The following is a 12,366-nucleotide window of genomic DNA, read 5'->3' as shown; positions in this document are numbered from 1 at the left end:
TACTCAGTGGGTGATCATGTGTTCGTGGAAGTATCGTTATGAAAAAAGGTTCTTCGATTCGGACGAAAGGGCAAGTTAAGTCTGAGATTCCTTAGACTTTATCGTATTCTGAAACGGGTTGGACCGATTGCTTATCAACTTGAGTTTCCATCTGAACTTGATTGGATCCATGACATGTTCCATGTCTCGATGTTACAAAGATATTGATCTGAGCCTTTTCACTTAGTTCTTCAAAAGGAGATTGAGGTGACACCTGATCTGACCTTCGAGGATGAATCTGTTCAGATTTTGGAATGGGACGTTAAAGTTTTGTGAAGAAAGACTATAGCTCTAGTTAAGGTCTTGTGGCAGAATCACGGTATCGAGGAAGCCACTTGGGAACTTGAAGTTTTGGTACGCCAGTAATATCCGTATTTATTTGAATCAGGTAAAATTTTGAGGTCGAAATTTTCTTTTATAGAGAGAGAGTTGTAACACCCCAAAAATGTGAGTTTTCTTATTAGGGTTGTGTCAATGAAAATATGGGTGTTTTTGTGGTAATGTGCTTTGGTTGCTCACTCTGAGGTTCGAGTCGCATCTTTTGAAGTTTTGCGTATTCTTTAATTGAATTTTTAGACTTGCATGTGTCACATAAGTTAAATTATGTGCATTGATGTCTCAAGAATGAGCCTACTGGTTCACTGGTTAAACTTCTGTATAGTCTTTTGTCTGATGTTCGAATCTCTGCGTGTGTATTAAGGAATATTATTTTTGCACTTCTCCGTAAATTTTAAATGAATTTCCTTATACGTTTAACTTCTTTTCCCTCGCTGTTTTTTTTTTTTTATTTATTTTCGTTTTCTTCTTTATTTTGGCATCATTCTTGAATTACTTTTTGAATAACGTTTTGTTGGGTTAATTTTTGAACCGTATCGTACTGATGGTTGTTTCGGTGCTTAAAGGTAAGATTAAATCGTATTAATTCTGGTTCTTATGTATGAATTGCGAATTTCTTTAAAATCCCAATGTGAAGGTGTTGATCGATTTTGTTTTGCTTTGTTTGCTCGTGGTTACAGAAGGTTAAGAGAAGGTCAAGAGACACTTAAAAATTCTCTCATTGTTAAGATCTCGAGTATGCACTGTTTAACTTCTGGTAAACAAGTTTTTTTATTTTCAAGTTTATGTGTTAAAGGTTGTGACATTGATTGTTGTTGTGATTTAGTGTATCCCTTTGAATCTCTGTTAATTGAGTAATTGGATTTGGTTTCTAGGCTTTGGAAGTCTCGAGATTACTTTTTGGTCGTCGTTGTTTCACGTAGAGTATCAAAACACTTCTTCTACATTTTATTTTGTCATCGAAAACGGGAAAGTCAACGACATACGGACGTGTGTGTTGGCCGTGTAGTGGACCATGTAATTGACTGACTTCGGATTTGAGACACATGAATGAGCTATATGGGCGTGTGGTAGGCTGTGTGTGAGATATTAAGGTGCAGTGGTCACACGGGCTGGCACGTAAGCATGTGTCTAGACCATGTGACTCATTATTTACATTTTAGGGACACACGGGTAGGGACAAGGGCGTGTGTCAGACCGTGTGAGGTATACGAGTAGCACATGGGTGTGTGCCCAGACTGTGTAACTCACTGGCTTGGTGAAAAGGGACACACAGGCAACCATACGACCGTGTGCCAAACCGTGTGGATTCACACGGGCATGTGAGCCTGAATCGCCAAATTTCTGTTAGGGCCATAATTGTTGTTCGAGGCGACTGTAAGCCATCTGTAGGATATTTATGAACTAAACTAAAATGTATGATTTGTTTTATCATGATTATAAATTGGTTCTACATACCGTTTGAGACAATTCATAAGAATTTCAACCTTCTATTAAATTGGAACTGTATGATTGTATCTACATAAAAATATATATATTGGTCATCTGTTCTCTGCATTTGTATAGAGTGGGAATTAAGAATTGAAAGAAGTGTTCTGTACTGATTTGGTGGTTAAACCACCCATAATTATATCTGATCTGGCAGTGGGACTGTAAACACTACAACGTGTCGTACCGACACTATGAGATGTGTAAGGCTGGACAGGTATTCTGTACCTATTGGTGTGTTAGGTTTGTCGGAGATGGTGTGTAGCGGATAGGGGTAGGATAACTGCATCTGTATTTGTATTTACATCGAAATCTATTTTTATATCTGGTTTGCTATGTATCAGAACTGCTCAATATCCGAAACTATTGTGAATTATTAATCTAATTGAATAAGACTGAGGGTGTTGTTTGAATTCTTAATGATATCCAAGTATTTTACGTACGTTTAGTATTTATATTTTACATTAGGTTGCAATGTACTAACTAGATTAAATAAATTTCAAGAACCTCCCAAAACTAAGCGGTCAGCAGACGCGGGACTTGGTCATCTAATGGTCTTATTTTAAATATACGTGTGTGTGGGTGTTTAAACTTGTTATTTGTTTTCTGAATTTAATTTTTAAGATTGAATTATGTTGAACAATTGATGGTTTTAAGACTTGTCTATGTATCGATTAAACCAGCTTTAAGTGCATCTGTTTTCTGGTAAGTTCACTTTTCATTCTAAACATGGTCTTTCCATTTAGGTCGGGTTTAGGGTGTTATATTTAGTGTTATCAGAGCCAGGTTTAACAACACTTGGACTATGCAATTGGGCCTCTGTTTTGATAAAAAGGTGTTTTAAATAGAGTATTTTTATATCATGAGCTAAATAACTGGTTTAGTAAAGGACCGTGTAACACCCCTAACCCGTAACTGACATTGGATTAGGGTTACGAGGCATTACAAGATAGACAGTACATTTCAAACCAATTCAGAATCACAGATATCATATAACACCATTTCATAAGCAATCATCTCCTAAGATGGTCTACGAGACCTAAAATGTACTTTTAAGAGACATTCGGGACTAAACTGAACACATACATAAAGTTCAGAACTTTTAAAAATTATCAATTTTATAGAGGTCATACGCCCGTGTGACCAGACCGTGTGCCCCACACGAGCATTAGACACGCCCATGTGAACCAGCCGTGCCAAAACAAGGCTTATATATTGACTTATACCGACGGCCAACAGACACGCCCGTGTGCTATGGCTGTGTGGCACAATGCAGGCTTGGTTTAAGCCAATTTTTCACCCCTTTATGGGTCATTCCTACAAGCCAAATTTAACAACACTCATACAAAATATTCAGCCAATTCATGCTCAAAACATGCTTCATCACAACTATTTCATCATCATTCAACAACTCATTCAAACCATACCAAAACTTAACACAAACATACCATTTGATAGCCAACTTTCATTGCATAACCTATATTTACAATTCAAAAATTAATACATAAACCTTCTAGCCTATACACGCCATACTTTAAAATATGTACACTTTCAAAAGTACCAAAATGAGATCGATAGTGTGGTGACAATCCTCGACTATCCCCGAGCCTTCAATAGCTACGATAACTGTAAAACAGACAGTAAACATACAGAGTAAGCTACAAAGAGCTTAGTAAGCCAAATACAATTGGTCTAACTACTAAAGCATATAAATACATTTCACCCATATAGATTCATAACCATTTCATAAAATAATTCATAAACTTAACCATGCTCTTTTGTTTGCATATATGTCATGCTTCATTTCCATACATATTTCACAAAGACAGAGTTTTTCATATTCAGAAATTTAGTACGATACAAACGTACCTACATAGGTTATACATTTCATATACTCAATCTCGATTTAAACGCTATCATCGACAGTGCGAAATGATATAGATGCTCATAAACAAGTACAATGCCGTCGTCCTAGACGTGGTCTTACATGTAATTCAATATAGATGTCTCTGTCCCAGACGGGGTCTTACATGAAATCAGATACGATGCGGATGTCCCAGACATGGTCTTGTACATAAATCTCAATCGAGGCCTATGTCCCAGACACAGTCTTACACGATGTCTCAGACAGATGTCAACTTTTCTTAGAAACATACAGAGCTTTTCAGATACTAGCATATTATCTTACTTTACTCCAAATATATTCATCCGGCACTCAAGGCCATCCAATACAGATTACAGTTTATATGACCAGAATTTATTTCAATTAAAACGTAATTGTAATTTAACTTACCTCGGACGGATTTTGAATAAAGCGAGTCGACTATTCAACTATTTTGGACTTCCCTCGATCTAAGTCTGATTTTCTTTGTTCTTGATCTTATACAATACAATTTCAACCATTCAATTATTCATTTCGTTCAATATAATCCATATACACATATTTAAGGCACTTTGCATTTTAGCCCTTACATTTTCACACTTTGACGATTTAGTCCATTTTTCATAAAATCAAAAATATGCGAAATTTCTTTGCAACAATGGCTAGTCGAATTTTCATGGCTTCTGTATAAGCCCCAACAACATGTTTAATTCATAATTTAGTCCTTCAAAACCTCATTTTCAAAATTTAACCCAAATAGCTTAATTTCATCAAAAACTCAAAAATAAAACTTATGAACCATTTACCAAGCCTTCCTAATTCATTCAAAAACATCACAAAACTCATGATATCAACAATGGAATTTCATGAAATCTTTAACAGAAACAAAAATTCAAACATGGGTTTTGAAGAACACGAAGCAACGATCACAGAAACGTAGAAATTATCAAAAACCGAACAAATTTCATGCCTCAATTTAGCTACCAAAGTGCCGAATGTACAAAAGCTTCAAACCCTTCTTTCTTTGGCTGATTTTTGGCTAATATGCATGACAATAAGCCACCTTTTTGTTTTCATTTTATTATAATAAGCATTATAATCACCTTTTACCATTTTTCCCTTAATGATATAACATTAAGTTCACCAACTACATGACCATTTTTGTCCACCATTAAAACAAATGGTAAATTTGACATGCAAGGACTTTTATTTTAAAAGACAAGCCAAATAGGTGCTTTAGCATCTAGAACTCAACTTTTACACTTTACGCGATTTGATCCTTTTTCATAATTAAGCACAGAAACAGACAAATTAAATCACAGAAATTTCACAGATGTAAATTCACATATCATAGACACAGAAAATAATATTAAAATATTTTTTGGACTCAGATTTGTGGTCCCGAAACCACTATTCTGACTAGGGTCAAAATCAGATTGTTACAGACCGAGTCTCCGACGCCGCGCCTATAAGTATCTCTTCATATATGTTTTGTGTATACTATACTGGGAGAACTAGTTTTTGTTGATCAATTCTACAACCTGAGATAAACTGTAATGGGATTTCTGGTGGAAATATTTAATTGATCTGTTCATTTTTGACATTATAGACACTAAAAAGTATGAGTTCACAAGGAAGTTATGGACGAGGGTCACGTTGGTGTCGTGGGGGAGCTCGAGTTGAGTCATCCTCCGTAGGTAGCATACTCATTTTGGAGAACAACGAAACTATTGGTGCTCCTACTATTGAGACAAGGTCTCAGACTGCGCTACTGAGGACGATCCTGTGTCCTAGGCGATATTACGAGTACTGGAGTGGGTCATTGATACCCGCATTAGACCTGGTGTTCAGGAGCTGATTACTAAATGCCTCTGATCGAACGGTGTCAAATTTTTCAGGGGCGTTACTGAAGTTGCTCCTACCGTGGCTAAGTACTGGCTTGAGGCTATCGAGTGCATCATGAACGACATCAACTATACACTTGTACAAAAACTGATAGGTGCAGTATCTCTTCTCCAAGATGAGGCTTATCAGTGGTGGCTGATAGTCGAACAGGGCACTTAACCTAAACTGATTACTTGAGATTACTTTAAGAGTGTCTTCCAATATAAGTACGTGGAGGCTAGCTATGTCATCCTAAACTTGGTCTTTCCATCTAGGCCTGATTTAGGGTGTTACACTTAGTTCTCTAGGGGTTTTACTGAACCCTTGACCACTAATACTAGGACTCAATTCATAATGATTTTATAATTTCTAACCCTATAATTTTTGCGATGTTACATTATATATTATTTGATTATGATTATACTAGTTAAAATATGCTTTATGGAATGACTCGATTTTTAGTTGTGTCAAAAAATACGATTTTAAAACCCCATTCCATAAATTGAGTCTAGAAGGACGAAAGATAGAGACTAATGAAGTTATCATGAAAATATATTGAAGTTTGGTTAAGTAATTTCACTGAGAAAATAGTTAATTAATTCTAAGGGACTAAATTGCAAAAGTACAATCATTATTGAGTTTTAATTTAGAAAATACTTGAGGACCTAGATAGCAATTATCCAAAGGTCCAAAATGAGTATTTAACCATTGTTTTCATTTTTTTGGAAATTATGATACTTACCATTAGTTTTAATAATAGTGATTAAAGAATAATATTTGAATAAAATATTAAATTAATTAGTTTAGTTAAGATTAATTAAAGATTAATTTAAGTATAAATATTACATTAATGGATGAAAGATGAAAAGATCATTTTGTTCCACCTTCCTCATTAAGAAGAAAAGAAAATGCCATGGCCAAAGTACATTAGTCCATTACAAATTCAAAAAGTAACTAATTTCATGTAATTTTTATAGATTTATGATCATTGGAGTTTGATTTAGCTAGCCCGTGTATCAAATTATTCAATTGTTAAGTTTTATCAAGTTATCATTGAGAGAAATTGATGATTTGGGGTTTAATTTGAAGAAATTGATAGATAGTAAGCTTGAATTATAAAAATTGCAAAATTGAATTAAAACTTATTAAATAACTTTGTAATAATTGGAAATAAATTGAAAACTTTTCATGAGATTATCTACGAATAAAAATTAGAGGATCCCTAATGAAAGGATGTGAAATCAAATTTTAATCTTATGTAAGATATCAAAAAATATGCATATCTCGGGTATAGGGACTAAATTGAATAAAATGGAAAATATATTTAATTTTGTATTTGAATGTTAAATGGTTGCAAATTGATGTTATTTCTATTATTGAATTATATAGCATAGCTAAAGATTACATTGGGTTGTCGCGAGAGAAAGGAAAAGTGAGAGTCGTTAACGAGTAGCTGAACTATGGGTTTGTACTTTTGTGATTTGAAACCATTCCATTTATATACATACATATACTTGTTTGTTGCATATTAACTATCGAGGTAAGACTATTACTTGTCTTGAAATGAATTGTGTGATGGAATTGTAATGACCCGGTTATTAGTGGTGTCAGAAAAATATGGTTTCGGGACCTCGTTTCCATAAATCGATCCCATAAGTATTTAATAATGATATTTATAGAGTTATTATATTGGCGAATTGAATTTTGGATTAGTAATTTAGCCAAAATTTTGTTTAATTAGGGCTTAAAGACTAAATTATAAAGTCCAATTACTATAGATTTTTAATTAGCAAATGAATTGAAGACTTAAACTGTAATTAACCAAAGATCTAAAATAACCATTAGACCATGTTAAAATATAGCTTAGTGGACAATTGATTAAAAGACTATTATTTTATTCAATATAAAGTTTAATTGATTAAATATGCTTAAATTAACTTAATTATAAGTATAAAATGGAGAAAGTGTAATAAAAAGAACTTTTTCTTTCACTCATCTTCTTCTTTAGCCAAATTTGAGAAATCAAAAAACCAAGGGAGTTTGCAAACTTTCGATTACAAATTACTAAGGTAATTTAAGTCATTGTAATTTTTATGTTTTTGAGGTCATGAGAGCTTGATTTAGGTAGCCCATGTACTAAAATTTTTCATTGTTTATTTCTTGAAGTTTCGAGTGTTAAATTGATAGATTTTAAGCTTAGGTATGAAAAAGGACTAGATCATAAAGCTTAATTGTTAGTTTCTATCACACTCAAATTTCTTGGATGACTTGAATTTAAAGGAGCATTGGGAGTTAATTGAACGAATAGTGAGTTGGAAGACTTTACTGGAAGTTCTGGAAATTTTGTGATTGTTGGGTAATTAGTTAAGTTTCAATCCTGGTTCGGTTAGGATGGAACTGACTGGTTCCATAGTAGGAGACACAATGATTGCCGACAGATGGCTAATGGATATTTGGAGACCGTGCAAGAGGAGTTATGTATATTTAGGTGAGAAGGGATATTCCTACTAAAGGAATTCTTCTCAAGTCTATTTACAATTTCTTCTCATTTGCATAGTCTTCTTCGATTGTTCCGAAAAAAAGGGGAACTTAGGAAAGTTCTGCATGAAGCAGTAGTCATGTGATTTGAAGTCTGAAAGTAGAATCTAAGAAATTAGTAAGTTTTATTATCTTTCTGTACTCGTGAATTCGAGGAAGGATAGGTTACTAATAACGTTTTGTAAAATGAGTTCTGGGTTTTAAGGCTTTAATGCCTTTGATTTAACTAATATATAATTGTTGTTCATGGCCTCTAGGACGATAGAGGCTTTGGTATTTGGAAAAGCTAAGTTGACGAGGATGACGGAGTTCAGGTGGGATTTTGTACCTCACATTTGGGTGATTAATGATATTATGTTGTTTGAACAATTTGTGTTTGGTGTTTGTTTTTGAAACACCCTATACCCAACCTAGATGCCACACCACCGTCTCATATCATACTCATAGTAAATTGTCACATTATAATGAAACCAATCTCTTTATCAGTGATCTTATAAGTTTTCAGTCAGACATATACCAATCATCATTAGAACATGCCAAACATACTTTAAATAATCTTGTAATAATAATTAAACATCCATAAAACCCATTTAGAAAAATTTGAAAACTGACCACGTAGGTATCGATGCTGAATATGAGGTGCCAATAATCTCTCAAGCGGTATAGATACCGCTTCGAAAATCGGTGCCAAAATTGCTTATCGTTTCTCACTTAAAAACCCAAACCTCATAAATTATTGGTACTTCTACCAAAGTATCGATATTTCTACCCCGAGTATCGATATTCGTGATAGGGTATCGATGCCAATTTACGATTCTGACTTCTTACACATTTCAAAATCATAGAGGTATCCTTTTTACAATACGAATATCGATACCTCTGCTTCTAACTAGTACCAATTCATCATGCTATCATATAATCATCAAATAAACAACAAAACGGTCATAATACTAATCTCAAACATCAAAAAGTAAGTCTGAGCTATAATCAACATAATACGAAACGAATATCATAAACTTAGAAACAAATAGTCTATGGAACATCCAAAACGTCATGATAAATATCATTAAAAGTCTACGACATTATATTATTCCCCAAAACGTAAATAAATATAGAACACTTGCGAAATAACAAATAGACTTGCTTGGATCACCTCTCAGAATCCACACTGGCACATTACTAATCTGCAATGGTTTCAAAGGAGTGGGTGAGCTTAACAAGCTCAGTGAATGATCAAAATAACCACAATGCAAACAATTTATCAAGCATCAACGAAATAACCATATAGCATAACCTCAACAGTTCCAACTCTAGTGTCATATTATATTTACTCATACATTATTACTAGTTCTTTTACATGGTAAACATATTCACTTTTAACATATATCACATTACACATATAATTACATAATGTTCAAGCATATCGCAATACTTATAAACATGCTTATAGATAAATTGCATAATGGTCACATGTCATACAAACATATATCACAAGACATACATATTCATAATTTAAGGTAATTTGGAACTTGAGCTATGAAACATAAAAGTGAACTCTATTATCACTCATCAGATACACAGATCTCCAACACACAACATAGACTCATAGAGTCAAACATGTCTCAAAAGTGAAGCATAAAGCTAACACTCTCTCTGTTTTCCCTCACATGTCCCGTTGAATGGAGCTTAGCTCATATTTCCTTATCCCTCCAACATGTCCCAAGGCCTCAATGCCCAAAATCATTGCACATATAATTGAGTATTCACAATCCTATAGCATGCCAACTATATCTAACGGTTTCAAGATCACAAGACCAAAATATCCAAAATCAAACATATATCACTTACCTATTCACAATCACTGCATATTTGCATATTTAGCAAAACACTATCACAACATTTAACATATTCATAACATGTACACATTTGCACTTTCACAATGGTTAACATAACCGCATATCACATGTTATAGCATCTCATCTCAATTCAAATATTCTCAAACACATAAACACATTGTTCACAAGATAGCATAGGTATGAGAAAGTTTACACTCAAAATTTAGAGTAGCGGTTTTGTAACACCCCTTACCTATGTCTGACGCCAGAACAGGGTACTAGGCATTACCAGACTTAATCGTTCACAAACATGTAAAAACCGGGCTACAAAATTTCATTCGTATCAAACTTTTCATACACATACATAATGTCCCATACACGTGCCTATGAAGCCCTAAACATGCATTGAAAGTAGTTAGGGACTAAATCGAGAACCTTAGAAGTTTTGGAAAACTTAGAAAATTTTTCCATGACACAAGGTCACACGTCAGTGTGGACACAGAGATACACCCGTGTGCCTTCGACACGCCCGTGCCCTCAGGCAGTGTAACACTCTGACTATGACATCAGCGAATAAATCGAACCACAAGGCTAAGCCACACGCTCGCGTGATAAGGCCCTGCCCTCCACATGGTTAAGACACATGGCCGTGTCTCTGCCCGTATGGCCAACACCTAGGCTATTTTCCAAGCCTTTAAGTTACCCTTAATCCTTCAAATCTTTATTTCCGTATTACACATTTAATTCATAGCCATAATATTTTAGATTTGGTCATAAAACATTCATCATGCATATATGTCTTAATACTAATCATGCATGCCTTACAAGCACAATCTCATCACAAACACTAGAATTTAGCATGGATGGATAGATTTACAAACCATAGTCACTATGAGCCACACCTCATGGCCTTATATAAGTAACTCGATGTAAGCCAATACCTTTGGCCAATCATAATAATGGCTAACATAAAAATTAAGTCCCTATACATGCCACTCACACGAAAACGCTTAACATATATAGGTCAATACTTCAAAGGCGATGGCTTGATAGTGTGATGCTGCCTCCGACGATCTCCAACCCTAAACTAACCTGACAACACTAAAGAAAAGGAAAGGAAGGGAGTAAGCTTGATAGTTTAGTAAGACTATATGAAAAATAACAAGCAATTATCAAGTTGCCCCTTAAGGTAATACAACCATAATTGCACTTTTACTTATGCTCAGGTCAAGCTATTTTCTCAAATCATAGTCACTAAATTATTTATATTTGGAGATATGGAACTCCAAATTAAGATCTGTTAATTTTCCCTAAAACTAGACTCACATATCTTCTTACCATAAAATTTTAAGAATTTTTGGTCTAGCCAATAAGTAAAGTTTATTCTTTAAAGTTACCCCTTTTACGTTGTCTGACAGTTCCGACCCTTCTTCACTAAAAATTAATTATCTCATAATACGGGACTCAGATGATGTTCCCATCTATTTCTCTTGAAAATAGATTTTTGTGAGACAGAGTCAAAATGATCTCAAAATCCCCCATTTTGATTTGAGAAAATCATTGAAAATTGTACAAAAATAGTTGTGGGTTATAATTTATATGCTTAGAAATATTTCATAATATGAAACTCTTTTGTTTACATCGTTTCTTCTATATGAAACTAGACTCATTAAGATTTAATTTAATATTTTACTCAGCCTCTAACTCAATTTCCATAATTTTTGGTGTATTTTCAAAGTCGGACTGCTGCTGCTGTCAAAAACTGTTTAGTGTAAAATAATGGTAACTAAGCTTATAACACCTTTACAATCCATTTCAACCATCATGGTAAAAATACATATTTGTACATCATAAGCATAAAACCATAATCACAAGGTCATCACAATTTCATTCTCATGGGCATAACTTACTTATTTGTACCCTTACCAAAGATGCATCATGTCATGATCGTTATAGCATTTGCGTTTCGAGTACATACCTATACAAATTCTCGACAGAGTAATGTATATTCATGACTTTAATACTCTATTGAATTATTCGTAGGGTTTCCCGTTAAACACTTAGAATATTAATGGATACACGAAAAAGTCTCAAACCAACGCCATATCTCAAGTATGGTCTTACATGGAATCTCATACCTCAGTGCCTCATATGTAGCCAATGCTGCCTCATATCACATATCACGTATTTCTTGCTCTCAAGCTAATCACGGGCCGGCTCTCACAAGCTGACAGACAGGACGTAGCTACACAGTGCTGCTCACACAAGCTGGCAGGTACCCGTAACACATGCCAAGCTACCTAGCCACTGGTAGGACGTATAAGACTAGCACCCGGATTCACATAAACACATATCACACTTTCA

This window comes from Gossypium arboreum, chromosome 11 (assembly GCF_025698485.1).
Source record: "Gossypium arboreum isolate Shixiya-1 chromosome 11, ASM2569848v2, whole genome shotgun sequence".
NCBI classification, from domain to species: Eukaryota; Viridiplantae; Streptophyta; class Magnoliopsida; order Malvales; family Malvaceae; genus Gossypium; species Gossypium arboreum.
This window is presented reverse-complemented; position numbering follows the sequence as displayed.